Consider the following 8,148-nt stretch of genomic DNA (forward strand, 5'->3'; position numbering starts at 1 on the left):
TCTTGCATCCAAAGTCTTCTTTCTACTGTTCTCTCAAGAAACAGGAACCAATCCTCCTGGGCCTTGCAACTACCCCCACTTTATAGCTGTTCTCAGTCCTTTCTGTCACATCTGAGGTGATGACTATGAATTGTGGGTATCCAGAGTAAAATGTAGTGACAGGAGTCACAGAGAGGAGCTGGAAGTATATTTATCCTTTTGCTCTGATCTGATGGGTGGACACCAGGTCTTCCTTGTTGTTTGTACCTTCTATAACTGGGACCCTGGCCTTGTTTCCATGAGGAACATAAACCACTCCTATGGCTAAAGAAGAGAAACAGGGAGCTCTATTTATCTGAATTGGGCAAGACTATGTCCAGTCTGGGTGGGTAGTAGGTCTCTTTGATGTCCTTGGGATGGTGATTTCATTGAAATGGTGAATGGAAAGATAAATGCTTACCAACATCTAGGCAAAACAAAGATATATATATATTCTATCTCCTCATCTCCAGGAAGAATTCATGGTTGTTGAAAATTTCTCTCCCCATTAGTCCCTCTGATGTGGTATTTGAAAGTCCACTCAGCACTTCTGTTATCTGGAAGCTAACAACTCCTAAACCATTCTACATGTCCAGAAATATCTTCCATATGGCTGGGGCTGAGCCAGAGCCAAAGCCAGAAAAGGGGGCTGAATTAGATCAGGGGCAAGGGCTGAGAATCCAGGGCTCTTACATGGAGCTTCTGGTTGGGGGAAGCTATACCCCCATGAATTTTGAATTTAGCCTGAGTGGTTCAGCTTTAGCTGACCTAAGTGAATTGTTCTCCCAGGAGCTGTCAGCCAATGTCTTAGGTAGGTGCTAGAGAGATTTGGTTAAGCAATTTATTTAGCAAGACTTTTATTAGCATGAGTATCTGATATATCTATGGTGTGAGCTTCACAACCTGCCCCAGGCTTGGGCAGACTCTTCAAAAAAAAAAAAAAAAGATTTTATTTATTTATTTGACAGAGAGAGATCACAATTAGGCAGAAAGACAGGCGGGGGGTGGGCGGGGAAGCAGGCTCACTACTGAGCAGAGAGCCTGATGTGGGGCTCAATCCCAGGACCCTGAGATCATGACCTGAGCCAAAGGCAGAGGCTTAATGCACTGAGCTACCCAGGAGCCTCTTGAGTAGACTCTTGACAGTTAACAGGACTTTAGTCAACATCTTCTTATCCTCACTTATTTACCCTTAGATCCATTCATTCATCTGAACATCTACAAGAAGCTCTGCATTGTGCAAGGCCCAGAGTCAATAAAGCATGGTTTATTGACTTGGCTTCTACACTTCTTTTTTAAGATTTTATTTATTTATTTGATAGAGATCACAAGTAGGCAGAGAGACAGGCAGAGAGAGAGAGAGAGAGGAGGAAGCAAGCTCCCTACTGAGCAGAGAGCCCAATGCGAGGCTTGATCCCAGGACCCTGGGATCATGAGCTGAGCTAAAGGCAGAGGCTTTAACCAACTGAGCCACCCAGGCACGCTTGGCTTCTACTCTTAACTATTGTATTGATTGTGAAAGACCTTGGCTAAATTGAACAATTAACCTGAATCAATGCTTCTTTATAGTAAGGACCTAATTACACTGCCCTCATACTTAAGATTCTTGTGAAAATTAGATGAGCAAATGTATTTAGTGCTGTTATACACTGTATGATATGTACTAAAAATGATAACCATCATGACTCTCAAGGTGCAGTGTCTAGACCCAGAGAGCTCACAGCCTCTGGAATCTCTGGTGAAAAGGAACAAATAAATGGCAGGAACCAAGTTCCAGGAATGCAGATCTCTTGGCTCTTCCACAGAACATTTGGAACTTTATTTCCTAAACCCCTGCTCCTACTCAAGCCATGTCCCAGATACTCATAAGCTAAATTAGTGATGGGGAGAGATCACATGGGATTCAAGCTACTATTTCACTTTTTCTCATGTTCTTAACAGGCTATTTTTGTAAAACATGCTGAATTGTTTCCATGGAAACCATTTCAGCATCTGGGACTCATCTCACTGATGGTGCAGTAGAATTTTGTTTGATGACTTCTGAAAAAAAGCTGACTATCGGGTGTGCATGGACACTTGTATGTGTGTTCCTTAGAGCTTTTGCAAAGCAGATTCATTTTTGCTCAGGAAACAATGTAATTATGTGTGTCAGCAAATATTCTGTTGTATTAAAGGGTTACTTTGCATTCAAGCAGCTTAACAAGAAAAGGGGTTGATCCAGGGGTGAGTTAAAGATAGAAATGGAGCAAAGGGTGGCAGGTAATCACCATCAATGAGGAAATTGTGTTTTTAAACAAGTTTAGGGGAAACCAGCTATTGTTATCTGAAACATCTTTAGGCTCACAAGCTCTCTTTCTCTTTATCACCCACCAGTTGTTGTAGATGCTATTCCCTTCCCCCCCCACCCCACCCCCACATACATATATTACTTAGCATAAACTCCATTCAAGTCTTGAGTGTTCATTGATCTTCTATTATGATCCAAGCACTGTAAGGAGTGCTCTGGATTGTATAAAAAATTGGAAAGGTAAGGCACATGGTCACAAAGAATTTTAAAACCAATAGAAAAGATAGATTTGTACACAAATACTGGGTCTGCAAGTCTAGGTAAAATTTCATAAGTCATTTATTAGGATGATAATCATACACTTAGTCAACTCACTTAGCTTTCAGTGTTTTAGTTTCTTGATCTGTGAATTGGTGGTAAAAATACATAAAATGGCTTCAAGGAGAGAATAAAAATTTTCTCTAATGGGCTATGTAAATAAAGGGAAAAGTAAACATACATTCTGTAAGAATAATTAGAAAAGCCTAATTGTGAAGTGTGTATAGCTGAGACATTTTCTGGATTCCAATGGTCTTGTTTCACTAAAAAAAAAAATAAAATAATAAAAAAATAAAAAAAATTAAGAGTGTATTGCAAGCAAATGGGATGATCTGAGCAAAAAACAGATAACAAAATGCTGCCTACTTGGAAGAATAGTCAACAGCAGAGTTAGATAGGGGTATGGGAGGATACATAGAAGCAGAAGGAAAAAGAAACCTGGAGAGTAGGCTGGGATTAGCCATTGAAGACCTTGTGTGCCCAGATTCCAGATAAATATGGATATTTCCATAAAGCTAGGTAGAAGATATTCCAGACATTTGAACACAGTCATGATATAAAACACAGTAGGAAACAGACCCTAGGCTGAAGTCAATGTACAGATGTTTTGCTCAAGAAAGTGTTCTATTATCACTTAAAAATTAACTTATTCTCTCTAGGTAGGGCCTGCTTATCATAAGTTTGGTACAGAAATCACCCACCCTATTGTTTTATGACCAAAAATTTACACATTTCTGTTATCTCTCTATCCTAGGAAATACATGGAGTTTTAATATCTGATTATGTAAAGTTCTGATAAAAATTAATTTGGTGCAAGGGTGGAGGATGCAATAAAGACTAGAAGAGGAGGAACAAGTTAGGAGGGGTGAATTTTATACACATATACATAGATTTCCTGGCACCATTCTTTCAGATTGAACCTGTGCTATGCTGTTGCAGCCTTCAGGTTAGAAGACTCCAGTGTGAGGGGTTCAAAGCCTGGAACACTGCTACATCAACTATTCATTTGTCTAACAAACCAGCTTTGATTACTGACCACTTACCCAGGACATGTCCTGTATGGAGCATGAGGTACAGAGACATTTTAAGGAGGACTAGTTCTAGGTGTGCAGCCCAAGTTTAAATCTCTTACAGAGAATCAAATCAAAGAAATAAACATGCCTTGTTCACTAGTTTCTGTAGGTCATATATAGAGCTTTGGGGGAAATTCCAAAAATATATACCTGGTTCTAGCCTTCAAGAAGTTCACAATCTAGATAAGAAAGCAAGACATAAATATACAGGAAAAAAATGTGATGCAGGAATTAAATTATAGCAGAAGGGATGTCTCAAAACAGAGTATGGTTAATTGCCAAATGAATTTAAGTATCATCTTCTTTACTAAATAATTAGCTTTGTAATTTTAGATATATTGTTAATCTCCTTGAATTTGTTTTCTCATTTATACTCCTAGAATTAAAATGATTGTATTTTCTTCATTACCAATCAAAGAAACAAAATTTTGGACTGTAAGAGACCTTGATAATATGTAATCATTTCTTTAATTTCCAGATAAGGGAAACTGAGGTTCTATGAGATATGTTCCCAAAGTTACTGAGCTGGTAATAATAATTGATACTATAAACTTATTTTTTAATGTACACATATTTATCTTACTAATATTTGTTGAAAGTCTATGCTCAAGATCCTGTTTTAGACTCTGCAGAGTAGTGAACAAAATGGACATCATATCTTCTGCTCCCTAAGAACTTGCAGTTTCTCAGAGAAGACAGATATTAAACACATAATTACAAGTAGGATAGGAACACCAAACAGGAAATTTATAGTACTAGGAAAGATAAGACAGAAGTCTTCAGCCTAGCATGTGAGATCAGGGAAGTCCTCCCAAGATGGTACATCTATGCTCAGAGAAAATGTAACACACCTGTATTATGGACAAATTGAGACTCAAACACATATTTTTTTTTAATTGAAGGTCAATGTTCTTTCTTTAAAAGTATCCTACAGACTTTGCACTTAATCTCCACATGTAAACAACTATAAAACTACACAAAATATATATAAAACAATTAATTTCATGCATTGGATAATAGACAATGGGTGACTGATTCCTGAGATAAGGAAACTGGAAGTGAGCTTACAATCACCTGGCTTTCTATCTGAAAGCAATTTCAGGAGCACAGCACAAGGAGATGGAAACTAACAGAGCCTGAAAGTCTCATTATGCTGAGGAAACAAAAATCAGAGTTCGGGGACAGCAGGGTACTCAAAATTTGCAGAGCAAAGTACTAAAAGGAGGAAGCTATGCAGAGAAATAACACCAGAAATCTGTATAGTGCCCCTCTTGTGTGGCTGAATACCAATCTGCATATCCATAGGGTGAAACATCATGAGGCTAGGCAAAACCAGCCAACCAACCAACCAACCAAACAAACAAACAAAAACCTTACAAGGAAAAAAACCCCTTTTTTTCTTTTAAATTAAATTATAATTAACCAATAGGAAATTAGTTTCAAGGATACAATAAAATGATTCAACAATTCTACACATTACTTAGTGCTCATCAATACTACTGTACAGTGTATTGATAATCCCCTTTATCTAGTTCACTCACAAAAGTAATTTTAAGCTGCAAAATTCCCACAGCTTACACAGGACTGAAAATGGTTCAAACCCCAACCAGCCCTACTGATGAGATCTCATTGAACACACGTAACATTTCACTGGAAGAAATCTTTCTTGATATTTGTTTTAGAAATTAAAAAAAGCAAGCCCTGAGAAAATCAAACTGATGTAAAAGTAACTGAATTGCTTGTCAGAATAAAGTTCACCACTTTTTGAAGGAATACAATGAAATTCAGTACTCAGAAATGTAAAAGTTCCAGCAACCAATCAAAAATTATTATAAGGTAAAAATCAGGATAATATGACAAATACCAGATGAAAAAAATAAATATAAACATCTGGAAATGAGACAAATATCATGAAAATAGCAGATAGGTATATTAAAACAGTTATTATAAACATGCTCACTATATATAATAATTTGAAGGCAAGCATGAATATAATGAGAAGAGTGAAATATATAAAAATGAACAACATAGAATGTCTAAGAATAAAAACTAATATATGAAATAATAATTTTACTAGATAGGATTAACTATATATTAGACAGTACAAATATTCAATTTTAATAGAGCAATAACATTTTTAAAATAAAGCACAGCACAAATTGCATGAAAAGAATAGAACAAAATAGTTTTAATCTAAAAAAAATTGGTAACATTAAATCCAAGTGGTCTAAATTCTTCAATAAAAACTTTGTCAGAATTGATGACAAAGAAACCAAGACACAAGTAAATGTTGTCTATAAGAAAATCACTTTAAATATAAACATACAGAAATGTTAGAAGCCAGTGGGTAGAAAATTATATTCTATGGGAACATTACTCATAAGAAAGATGAGGTGGCTATGATAATACCAGACAAAGTTAACTGAAGAAAAAGGACTACTAGCAGAATTAAAGAAACATATTTTCTAATGATAAATAAATCAAGAAAACATAATAATTCTAAATGTGTACATACCCAATACGAGAAATTTAAAATACATGAAGCAAAATCTGACAGAGTGAAAGGAGAAATAGACAAATTTACAATTGCATTTAGAAATTGAATACTCTTGTCCCAGTAACTGATAGAACAAATTGACATAAAATTAAACGGGATATAACAGACTTAAGACTATCAATGAATGGGATCTAATTGACATCCATAGACCACTCTATCCAACAACCACAGAATACACATTATTTTCAAATGTACATATAACATTCACCAAGAAAAACTATATTTGGAGTTGCAAAACAGCTATCAATGAATTTAACAGAATTAAAGACCAAAAAAACAGACCAAAGTCTTACAGTTATTTCTATGAGCACAATGGGATTAGATAAAAAACAATAACAGTATATTTCAAAAATCATAAATATTTTGAAATTAACTAAAACCTTTATAAGTAACCTGTGAGTCAAAGGAGAAATCAAGAGGAAATAGAGAATATTTTGAAGCATATGAAAGTAACAACATGACACATGACAATTTGTGGTTTGCTGCTAAAGAATTGCTAAAAGTTTACAGTTTAGACATAATGGACATCACCCTTTGTGCATGCCCATGACCACATCATCTTCAGAGGTCTGTAAGAAATATTTCCTATCAACTTATTTGAAAGATAATCAAGGGAGTTATCGTAGTCTTCTTGACTTCTTTATCTTATATATGTATTTTTAAAGATTTTATTTATTTGAATGAGAGAGAGAGAGAGATTGAGAGAGAGTGAGCATGGAGGGGTGGGAGGCAGAGGGAGGAGAGGGAGAAGCAGGGGCTCCATCACAGGACCCTAGATGATGACCTGAGCCAAAGGCAGACATTTAACCAACTGAACCACCCAGGCACCCCTGTCTCTTGGCTTCTTTAAAAAAGTAAATGCCAAACACTGGCAGACAAAGCTGACAGAAGTATCCAGATAATTTTGACTACTAAAAGCAAAACATTGAGAAATTTTGAAATAACCATGTAGTTATTGGAAGTTTTACTTTTTGAACTAGACTTAGACACTTTGTTGGCCTTAGGTCAATTTTCCTAGAGCTTAAGATGGGAATTCTCATGGAAGTGATTCACTGAGGGAGTACTCGGAGGGAGTACCCATACTTGTGAGGGAGTAGGGAAACAGGATAGAAAAGAGGAAAAAAATGAGGTTTACACACACAGAAAAAAATATGAGGTCTTTTAAAAGTCTGACCTAATGAGATACTGCTACATGCCTACTAGAAAGGTCAAAATCTGGAACATTGACAACATGAAGTGCTGGCAAAGGTGTGGAACAATGAGGTCATCATACATTGCTAATGGAAATATCAAATGGTACAGTCACTTTGGAAAACAGTTTGGTGGTTTCTTACCAAACTAAACACATTTTTGCCATATGATCCAGTACTCATGTTCCCTGGCATTTACCAAAAGAATTGAAAATGAGTCCACAAAAATCCTGAACTCAAATGCAGCTTTATTTTTATAGCAGCTTTCTTTTATGGGTGCTTTATTCAAAATTGCCAGAAACCTGGAAGCAACCAAGATGTCCTTCAGTAGGTAAACAAATTGTGGTACATCCAGACAATTCACTAAACTAAAAAAGAAATGAGATATCAAGACATGAGTTATTACTAAGTAAAAGAAGTCAATCTGAAAAGGTTTCTGTATGATTGTATACATATGTATACAACATTGTATGATTCCAACTATATGACATTCTGAAAAAGCAAAACTCTGGAGACAATTAAAAAGATCAGTGGTTGTCAGGGGTTGAGTGAAGAAGGGGAGGAATGAATAAATGGAGCATAGAGGATTTTCAAGGTAGTAAAAATATTCTATATGACACCATAATGTTAGACAAATATCATTATACATTTGTCCAAAGCCACAGAATGTATAACACCAGGAGTGAGCCCCAAGGTAAATTATGG

This window comes from Lontra canadensis, unplaced genomic scaffold, assembly GCF_010015895.1.
Source record: "Lontra canadensis isolate GAN:19392208 unplaced genomic scaffold, GSC_riverotter_1.0 scaffold36, whole genome shotgun sequence".
In the NCBI taxonomy this organism is placed as follows: domain Eukaryota; kingdom Metazoa; phylum Chordata; class Mammalia; order Carnivora; family Mustelidae; genus Lontra; species Lontra canadensis.